This window comes from Ranitomeya variabilis, chromosome 3, assembly GCF_051348905.1.
Source record: "Ranitomeya variabilis isolate aRanVar5 chromosome 3, aRanVar5.hap1, whole genome shotgun sequence".
Lineage (NCBI taxonomy): Eukaryota > Metazoa > Chordata > Amphibia > Anura > Dendrobatidae > Ranitomeya > Ranitomeya variabilis.
In genome coordinates this window covers 614,091,849-614,103,063 of record NC_135234.1, presented here as the reverse complement: position 1 = coordinate 614,103,063, position 11,215 = coordinate 614,091,849, and the positions used below count along the sequence as shown (strand labels likewise).

At 45.2% G+C, this 11,215-nt stretch overlaps 1 long non-coding RNA gene across 1 annotated transcript; it reads right to left on the bottom strand.

Moving 5' to 3' along the window:
• Positions 1–3,906: 3,906 nt before the first annotated feature.
• LOC143818434 (uncharacterized) lies at positions 3,907–4,706 on the bottom strand. Its single transcript, XR_013224542.1, has 3 exons — positions 4,638–4,706; positions 4,292–4,436; positions 3,907–3,939 (listed from the first exon to the last, which is right to left on the bottom strand). It is a non-coding gene; the product is annotated as an uncharacterized LOC143818434 (long non-coding RNA).
• Positions 4,707–11,215: the final 6,509 nt, after the last annotated feature.

Here is an 11,215-nt window from a genome sequence, read left to right as displayed (position 1 = left end):
CCGTACTGTCATATGAAATGTCTAAATTTGGTACAAATATGCTAAACTTTAGACTAGGGTCTGCAGTGGTACCTGAAAGACTTTGGAGATGTGTTTTCATAAAAAAGGCAGAGTTACTACCTCCCAATCGTCCCTATGATTGCGCTATTAATCTTGAACCAGAACTATGTTAATTAAAATTACGAGTTTTTCTTTGTTAAAAGGAAAGATGGGGGGTATCCACCCTTGCCTAGTTCATGGTTAAGAATATGTACCCACTTCCACTGATCCTCACCCTATATAATCAACTTACGGGGGCAAAGTGGTTTTCTAAACTTGATCTTAGAGGGGCTTACAATTTGATACGCATCCGGAAGGGTAATGAGTGGAAACAGCATTTTTAATATCTGAAGGTTTATTTGAGAATATTGTCATGCCAATTAGGTTAACCAATGCTCCTGTAGGATTTCAACATTTTATTAATGATATTTGGCTGGTCCGAACAACTAAAGCAATTGTTACCATCCACCTTTTGTGTGTCCCGTTTTCCTCATAGATTGTAAGCTTGCGAGCAGGGCCCTCATTCCTCTTGGCATCTGTTTTGATTTATGTGTTTATTGTTATGCTGTAATGTCTATTGTATGTACAAGTCCCCTCTAAAATGTAAAGTGCTGTGGAATATGTTGGCGCTATAGAAATAAAATTATTATTATTATTTTTATTAATGATATGTTTTATGATTTCATTGGAAGGTTTATTGTAATCTACCTTAACCCCTTTCTGACATCGGACGTACTATTCCATCCATGTGACCTGGGCCCTAATTCTCATGGACGGAATAGTACGTCACGTGCGATTAGCCGCGCTCCCGGGTGTTATCACAGCTGACATCTGGCACTATGTGCCAGGAGTGGTCATGGACCACTCCCGGCACTTTAACCCCCGTATCAAACAAGATCGCAGTGTTCTGGTGGCATAGGGAAGCATCGCGCATGGGACCCGGATATCTGGAGCTCTCCCGATAATCTGGTGTCCGGCACCACAGCTGCATGTGTCGCAGCTGTGTGACAGTCACAACACGCAGACTCTCCATGCATATGTTGTGAGTGTCACACAGCCGAGACACATGCAGCTGCGGTGCCGGACACCTGATTATCGGGAGTGCTCCAGGTATCTAGGTTAATCCCTTTAAATGCACAGCATTATGATCACTTTTATTGCTTTATTTAGGGAGGAGTAGTGCCTGAAAAATGGCAATTGTGGCTTTTCATATTTTTGTCTTTTTGGAATTCTTTATTTTTTTTTTCCGCTGATGGAGTTGTATGACAGCTTGTTGTTTGCGGACAAGATTATGTTTTCAGCTATAACATTTTTATTTACATGTGACTTTTTAATCACCTTTTATTCTGCGTTATAATGATAAAACATCATATTTTGCCTTGTTTTTTTGCTTTGTACGGTGTCGTTTTGGACGCAGCAATCCCAAATATCTGTACTTTTTTTTTTCAAATAAATATTTATTTATGGGTACAATATATTTGTATTTTTTAAATTATTTTTTTATTTTGTACAACTTTTTTTTCTACTCTTTCCTTATTCCCACTATGGGACTTTGACTTTCAGCACTCTGATTGCAGTTATAAACCATAGCATGTACACTGCACATGATCTAGCTAGCTTGGTAGCTCTGGTGACCCAGATGTCATCATTATGACATCAGGCTACCATGGCAATGATTGGGCCCCACAATAACATCGCTGGGCGCAGATCCGAGTGCAGAGGGGACTCCCCTCTTCAGCCTGCTTTCTAAATGCTGCGATCGATATTGATTGTAGCATTTAGGAGGTTGATCTGCCTGGAGTGGAGCGGGCACCACTTCTGGCAGTGAGTGCCAGGTGTCAGCTGTCAGAATCGCTGAACACCCGGCGGCAATCGTGCGTGCGCAGCTCCTGTGCATACAAAATCGCCTGGACGAATCCATACGTCCAAAGTAGGTAAGTACTTTCCAACCTGAACGTATAAACATGTCCAAGGTCTTGAAGGAGTTAAAAGAAGTCAAAAAACCAATGCCTCATGTAAGACTGTAATCATCAAGTTTGTTGTCTTAATGGGAGCAAAATTTTTGAACTGTTATCTGTGGGGACCCATCCTATATCCTAAGTAATAACCACCAAATACCAGGTATGAATTAAGGGACACACCCAAACTCAACCACCCTTTATAATACTATAGCTCTGGTTATGACAGGTCACCTGACAAAATGGAGGTATGACAAAGCAAACCCAGTAAAAGAGAATAAGAAAAGTATGAAGAAGATCCACTTTGTAAAAAAAAAAATATTATGTGCGAGCATCTGTTTTGGATCTGGGAATGAGTAACCATGCCAACTGTGTATGTAATTTGATAAGCATGCTTATAGGTAATTGTAAAACTATGTAGCAACATTATATCCTATTTTATTTCAGAGGCATAACACTGACTGTTTTGCCTGGGTCAAAGCCAACTCAAGAGCTTAGTATACTGTACAGTATCTTCAGAATCCTACAGAGGATTAACATGGACTGTGAATTTATATTCAAATAAAAAACTTCAAATTTCACATACCAAACACATGTAGAGCTCTCTTCTTCAAGTAATTCTGCTTCTCTGGAAGTTTCTCTACAGTATCTGTGCTAATTGCAGTCTAATCGGTGAATAACCATTGTGAGGGGTTGCCACTCAGTAGAAGCCTTCAGGTAGACTCAGGAGCACATGCACTTGAAAACACCAGTGGGTTTATTGTGTGCAGCATAAACCACGGTGTAATAATTATAGGGGATAACTCAGGAGACTCTTTGCGTGGAACAAGACAACTACAGGACACAGTTTTATAGGTGGTAAAGTCTATATTATCACACGGTGATTCAAACAGGTGCAGAGAGAAACTCAAGTCCACAACGCTTGGTGCAAATATCAAAAGCAGCTCAGCAGTCTATAGGAAACTTCAGAGGAAAATGCAATCACGCAGAAAGTCTATGAAGCACAATTATTCTTGAGGATACTTGACACGAATAAGTCCTTGCTTAGTCCACAACACAGATAGATATGCTTATAAGGCAGTTCAAATAATATCTTAGCTCAACCAGGGAGGTCTGGGTAATAGTCTCAGGTTCTTGCAGAGCAGAAACAGCTTACATGTCCAGCAAATGCAGATGGACGCAAACACAAGCAGCAGATGAAGGATGTAGGCAGCTCCACAATAAAGTCCATTGATATAGACCCCCAAGGGCGGGACGGAACAGGTAATGGTTGTAGAAGACCCGTAGGTGCCACATGAAGAGTCTTGTAATGAGCACATACCTCGCAAGAGAGAACATAGTCCTTGGTATCCTTCAGGCAAGTTGGCCACCAGAAGAATCGGCTCAGGAACTCTTGTGTCTTCTGTGCCCCCTGTGACCAGCCAACTTGGAGTCATGTACCAACTTGAGGATCTGCAGACGGCTGACCTCAGGGACGTAGATACGTCGATCTCTGAACCACATGCCACCCTTAAAGACAAGATTAATATCCACAGGTGGGTTGGCCAGAAATACATCACTCTCATAGGCCTCCCTGCACTCCTTCCACAAGTCCTGATCGTGGATAACTCCGATGAAATTGGCATCAGATAGAATGCTCTTGGACGGGGCTCCAGGTACGGAATCCGCAGCATGGATTCGGGATAAAGCATCAGCCTTCCCATTACGAGAACCTGGATGGTACGAGATAACAAAGTTAAATTGATTTAGAAATAAGTTCCAACGAGCCTGGCGGGGAGAAAGACATCTAGCGGATCTAAGGAACTCTAAATTGCAATGGTCAGTTAGCACTATGATCTGTTGTGCAGCTCCATGCAGATGATGCCTCCATTCTTTGAAAGCCGCAATAATAGCCAGCAATTCCTTGTCTCCCACGTCGTAATTCTTCTCTGCTGAGGTTAGTCTAAGGGAAAAGAAAGCACAAGGATGTAGTAGACCCTTCTCTCCAGTTCTTTGGGAGAGAATAGCCCCCAAAGCATTATCAGAAGCATCCACCTCCACAATGAAAGAAAGTGTTGGACCTGGGTGTATCATCAGCGGTGCTGATGTGAAACAGATCTTAAGCCGATCAAAAGCTTCTTGAGCCTGTGATGACCACTTAAAGGGCTTTTCCTTCTTTGTCAAGGAAGTAATGGGACGGACAATATCAGAAAAATTTCGAATGAAGCATCTGTAGAAATTTGCAAAACCAATAAAACATTGGACCTCCTTAACGTGCTTGGGTACTGGCCAGTCAAGGATAGCCTGAATCTTACCAGATTCCATGTTCAGCCCCTGGGGAGAGATGATATAACCTAAGAACTGTATCTCAGAACGATGGAACTCTCATTTCTCCGGCTTAATATACAGATGGTTCTCTTTCAGACGTCTTAAAACAGTTTTGACATGTTCTTCATGTTCCTGTAGAGAGTGAGAAAAGATTAGTATATCGTCCAAATAGATCACTACAAACTGGTCCAACAAATCTCTGAAAATGCCATTAGCAAGGTGTTGAAATGTTGCAGGGGCATTACAAAGCCCGAAGGGCATCACAAGAGATTCAAAGTGTCCATACCGGCATCTGAATGCTGTCTTCCACTCATCCCCTGGACGAATACGCACCAAATTATAAGCCCCACGAAGATCCAGTTTAGAGAACACCTTAGCATGGCGGACTCTTTCCAGTAATTCGGGAATCAGAGGCAAAGGGTAACTGTTTCGTACGGTTACTTTATTGAGTTCCTGATAGTCAACACAGGGTCTAAGGATCCCATCCTTCTTCTTTACAAAAAAAATAGGTGCCCCTGCTGGTGAGGAAGAAGGACGTATGAAGCCTTTGGCCAGATTTTCATCAATATACTCCTTTAAGGCTTGAAGCTCAGGTGCCGCCAAAGGGTATACGTTACCAAAAGGAATAGCTGCCCCAGGAAGCAACTCAATGGGACAGTCATAATGCCTGTGTGGAGGAAGCTGATCTGCATTCTTCTTGTCACAGATGTCAGAGAACTCTTTATATGCTGGAGGTAAAGAAAATACCTGTACATGTGGTTCCGTAGCCGTGGACTCAGGGACAGCTTCTGTTAACGCTGAGTTGCTCCTTGTTGGAAAGATAATCTCCTTGGTCTCCCAGTTGATAATTGGGTTCTGAGAACGCAACCAAGGAATGCCTAAAATCACAGGAAAATGAGGAGAAGAAATTAGAAAGAAAGAAAGTTGCTCCTGATGGCTCCAACAAAATTTCAAGGGGTACGGTCTCCTGATCCACAGGCCCAGAGATTAAAGGTGACCCATCCACTGTTTCCATGGTAATTGGAGAGACTCTTTGCTGAATTTCAATACCATGTTCCTTGGCAAATGCGATATCCATGAAATTGCCACCTGCACCAGAGTCAATCATAGCTGCACTGGAAATCCACTGTCCTGAACACAGGATCTTAATAGGGAGAGAACAGTGGGAGTTCTTTTCCTTAAGCTCCTTGGGGGGTGAAGTCATAGAAAGTGAATGGAATACAGCGTTTAAAGGCAGGCTATGTTCAGAGATGTCAGATTCATCATCACAGTTGTCATACTCCCCTACTGCTGCTAGCACCTTGTTAGGCCATCTAGGACACTTAGGACAATTGATCAAGAAGTGGTCAGACTGGCCGCAGTAGAAACATAGACTTTCACGAAGGCGATGCTCCCAGCGCTCATTGATCTCGGGCCTCTGAACGGAATCAATTTGCATGGGCACCTCCTCCACCTACTGAGATGTTTTACCTGCAGGCTCTTTGGAAGGAAGGGAAAAGTTAGAAATACGGTTATATGCAGCAAACTTCTCCTGCCTAAGCTCAGTAAGGCGAATGTCTATGCGCACACAATGCTGTATAAATGTCTCTAGCTCTTGTGGTGACTCAGAGCGAGCTAGTTCATCTTTTACAATACTAGACAGACCCCTTTTAAAAATAGGCAATTGTGCATAACTGTCCCAATTGGTATCTACCGCTAATCTCCTGAATTCAGTGGCATACTCAATAACAGAACGTTTAGCCTGGCGTAAAGACAATAAAGCAGATTCAGCGGTTGCACGGTGATTAGTATCATCAAACATTCATGCCATAGTGGCCAAGAAATCATCCAAGTTATTTAACCGTGGGTCACGAGACTCAATCATCGGATTCGCCCAGGCGAGCGCTCGTGCGGTCAGCAGCATTATTACACACAATACTTCGGATCTATCATTAGGAAAACAGTCAGCATGCACATCAAAATATAGCATACATTGATTCACAAAGCCACAAAATTTGTCGCGATCACCATTAAATCTGAATGGGGGCAACTTAGGTGGGCTAGCTGGTGGCGGTTGCCCAGAGGGAAAAGTCGCTTGTGCAGCTATTTGCGTGCTTATGTCCTGAAAAGCCCATCCATACTGGGACTCTATGCCAGCAAGTTTGTTTTCCTGGGCTGCCATGCGGGTGCTTAAGTCCTGCAAAGTCTGTCCAAACACTTGTTGATTGAGTTCAAAGCTTCCAAACTTCTTTTGCAGACCTTCCACATCTTTCTGCAGTGATCTAATTATGGAAAACACCTGCTCTAGTCTGCTTTCTGCAGTCATTGTTCCAGCAGTCTCCTTTTTTTTTTTCTTTTTTTTTTAAGGCTAGACTATCCTGTAATAATTATAGGGGATAACTCAGGAGACTCTTTGCGTGGAACAAGACAACTACAGGACACAGTTTTATAAGTGGTAAAGTCTATATTATCACACGGTGATTCAAACAGGTGCAGAGAGAAACTCAAGTCCACAACACGGTGCAAATATCAAATGCAGCTCAGCAGTCTATAGGAAACTTCAGAGGAAAATGCAATCACGCAGAAAGTCTATGAAGCACAATTGTTCTTGAGGATACTTGACACGAATAAGTCCTTGCTTAGTCCACAACACAGATAGATATGCTTATAAGGCAGTTCAAATAATATCATAGCTCAACCAGGGAGGTCTGAATAATAGTCTCAGGTTCTTGCAGAGCAGAAACAGCTTACATGTCCAGCAAATGCAGATAGAAGCAAACACGAGCAGCAGATGGAGGATTACTGGAACTGGTGTATGCAGCAGGAACTCTGAGCAGAGTAGCAGGATAACTCCACAGGTTCACAGGAGCAGGTATATAGCCAGGGAGTCACCAGAGGTCAGAAGCTGGATGCAAGGCAGAATACTCTAGCACAGACTAAAGGCTGGGGTGGAGTTTTATAGCAGGAAGACACAGTGCACATGAGACCAAAGACTCCATCTTGGAAAAGGGCAGTAATGCACAAAAAGGTAATAAAAAATGTTCAGAGTCCTGACACACGGTGCTTAAAACAAAACACAGCCCTCTGGGCATAGTAGAGAAAAAAACAAAAATAGTAGCATACAGTTGAGTCCTCCTTGGTGTTGGTTCCTCCCTCACACATTTAGGGAGAACCACTCAGTCCTTCTGTGGGAGGTACAACTCCCCACAGCACCACACCCCGACTGAAGCACAGGTCCAGGTATATCATGTCATGGGCTAGTCACGTGATCATGACATCACTGCAGGTCCTCAAACACCTGCAGGAAAAAGGGTACGGTGGGCACCCTCCCACCTGCACTGCAGGTGCTCACATGAAACCGGCCCATTAAACTCTGTACACTGGCTTTCAGCACCTAGTGTGCTGGAAGCACACAAATATTCCAGTTTCACATCACTGATTGCTGCATGCGCAGTGACACATACCTCTCTTCCTCTACAAAGCCAGTGACTATGTCACATATTCCCCCCTCTGCCCAAAGCCAGGGGGTTTTGGCACCATCAGATACCATACAGGGAATTTGGGAGAGGGCATCCGCGTTGCCATGTAACTTCCCTTGCCTGTGTTCTACATGAAACGAGAAGTCCTGAAGGGCTAAGAACCACCTAGTCACTGTCACGGGAGTACTGGGTAAACTAAGGCTGGTTACCCGGGCCCCTGCGATATCCCTCAGGCTAGGGAAACCCTGTCTGACTCTTTACACTAAAGGTGTGCATGTCTGGGCCGCCAGGCCTGACCCTGTCTCCTGTTTCAGCCCTAAGCTGAAACCGCCACCCAGTGAAGAGACCACACACCAATCCCCACAGAAAGTACAGACAGGGAAAACTGAAAAATGCACCACGCCGCAGAAACACAGAAATACACTATAATGTGCACAGGGCAAAACAAATACAAATATAGGAAGGAGGAATATGACAAAGGATTATACGCCACCATATACGATATTTCTTCTCCTAGACCACCACTCCAGACCGAGATCACCAGGCACAAGACACAAGCTATAATCGGTGACGCCCAAAGTCCAGAATGACTATTTAAAGGCCGTGGGAGTGACCCAGCCTCCAACCAAATTACCAGCTAGATTAACCCCGAGCAAGCTGGATAAAGTCTAGTCGACGCCACTGAGCGTGTAGTGGACGTATGTGGAATTACCGCTGTCTGTCGGACGCCCTAGTGGGCACAGCGTCCGACATGACAGTACCCCGCCTTCTACGAGGGACCCCAGGGCCCTCATGACTTATAGGACTCGGCTTGTCCAGATGGCGGCGGTGAAACATACTGACCAGCCGGTCCGCATGTATGTCCGAGGCTGGTGCCCAGGACCTCTCTTCCGGCCCATAACCATGCCAGTGTACCAAGTACTGTAATGTGCGGCGCACTACTTGAGAGTCAACCACCTTGGAGACTTCAAACTCCAAATTGCCATCCACCAAAACTGTAGGTGGCATAGGCGCCGTGTCCACAGAACCCACCACCTTTTTTAATAAAGATCTGTGGAACACGTTGTATATTTTATATACCGTAGGGAGCGCCAAACGGTAGGCTACCGGGTTAATGATGGCGGCAACCCTAAATGGACCAATAAACCTTGGACCCAATTTCATGGATGGAATCTTGAGTTTTATGTTTTTTGTGGACAACCATACCCAGTCACCCACACTCAGGTCCGGACCTGTCACACGTTTACTGTCAGCCACTCGTTTGTACCTTGCACCTACGTTTAGCAAGCGCTGTTTCACTCTCCTCCACACGGATGCCAGTTGTGCTCCTAACTGGTCCTCCTCCGGGACGCCAGTAGAACCCCCTTGACGCAGAGTACAAAACTGAGGATGGAGCCCGTAAACACAAAAGAACGACGATTCCTGACGGTGATTATTTATAGCAAACTCAGCCAAACGAAGGAACGTCGACCACTCCTCCTGATTGTCAGAAACAAAACAGCGTAAGTACTGCTCCAAATTCTGGTTCATACTCTCGGTCTGACCATTTGACTGAGGATGAAACGCAGAAGAATGCGACAACTTGATCCCCAGCCGTGAGCAAAAAGCTTTCCAAAATTTTGCCACAAACTGAGTACCCCTATCAGACACGATGTCAGACGGGACCCCGTGAAGTCTGCCCACCTCCTGCACAAATATCTGAGCCAGAGTCTTAGCGTTAGGCAACGAAGGCAAGGACACAAAGTGAGACATCTTTGAGAACCGATCAACAACCACCAGAATGAAAGTGTTCCCAGCAGAGGAGGGCAAATCTGTGATAAAATCCATGGAAATCTCCGTCCATGGCCTACTGGGTACCCCGAGAGGATGTAGTGTGCCAGCAGGACGGGAGCGGGACGTCTTAGCCCTAGCACACGTGGTACATGCTGATTCGTATGAGACCACGTCCTGTCGGATTTTGGGCCACCAAAATCGACGCGACACCAACTCCAAGGTACCCCTAACCCCTGGATGGCCAGCCAGGACAGCATCATGATGCTCACCCAACACCTTTAGGCGAAGATGGAGCGGTACAAATGATTTATTAATGGGAAGCTCTGGTGGTACCTCCTCCTGAGCCTCGGCAATCTCAGCCTCAACTTCGGTCGTGAGAGCCGAGACCACTACACCCTTTTGGAGGATGGGTACCGGATCTTCCCGAGGTTCTCCCCCTGGAAAACACCTGGACAAAGCATCCGCCTTAGTGTTTTTAGACCCAGGTCGGTACGTAACAAAAAAGTTGAACCGCGTGAAAAACAATGCCCAGCGAGCCTGCCTGGGGGACAGACGCTTGGCTGACTCCAAATACAGCAGATTTTTATGGTCGGTGATAACTGTAACCTGATGGACCGACCCCTCCAAAAAGTGTCGCCATTCCTCAAAAGCCAACTTGATAGCCAACAACTCCCTGTTGCCGATATCGTAATTACGTTCGGCGGGCGACAGCTTCTTGGAAAAGTAGGCTCATGGACGCAACTCGCCCAAGGATGAGCCTTGTGACAGCACCGCCCCCACTCCAACCTCAGACGCATCAACTTCCACAGTAAACGGTTTTGATACGTCTGGTTGCACCAGAATGGGGGCCGAAGCAAAACTGTTCTTCAGAAATTCAAATGAGCGCACAGCAGCCTGAGGCCAGGCGGAGAAATTGGTACCCTTTTTTGTCATGTCAGTAAGCGGTTTAGCAATGGTAGAAAAATCCTTGATAAACTTTCTATAATAGTTGGAAAACCCAAGGTACCGCTGGAGTGCTTTTAGGTTATCAGGCCGTTCCCAATGCAGCACCGCTTGCACCTTAGCGGCGTCCATTTTAAACCCTGAAGCAGACACAATATAACCCAAGAAAGGCAACTCCTGAACCGAAAATACACATTTCTCAAGTTTAGCATAGAGCTTATTTTCCCTGAGAAGCTGTAACACCTGCCTCACATGCTCTAAATGAGTATCACGGTCGCATGAATAAATGAGAATGTCATCTAGGTACACAATAATGAATTTCCCCAGAACATGCGAGAATACATCATTTATGAAATGTTGAAAAACTGCAGGCGCGTTTGTCCACCCAAATGGCATCACCAAATTTTCAAAATGACCCTCAGGAGTATTAAAAGCCATCTTCCATTCATCACCTTGACGGACTCTTATGAGGTTGTACGCCCCCCTGAGGTCAAGCTTGGAAAACCACTTAGCACCAGCCACCTGGTTGAACAAATCAGATATCAGTGGCATAGGGTATGGATCACAAACCGTAATCTGGTTTAACTCCCTGAAATCCAGACACGGGCGTAGTCTGCCATCTTTCTTTTTAATGAAGAAGAACCCCGCTGTCACCGGCGAGGACAAAGGCCTGATGTGCCCTTTGCTCAGACTCTCAGCAATGTAGTCTTTTAACGCTTGCCTCTCAGGACCAGAGAT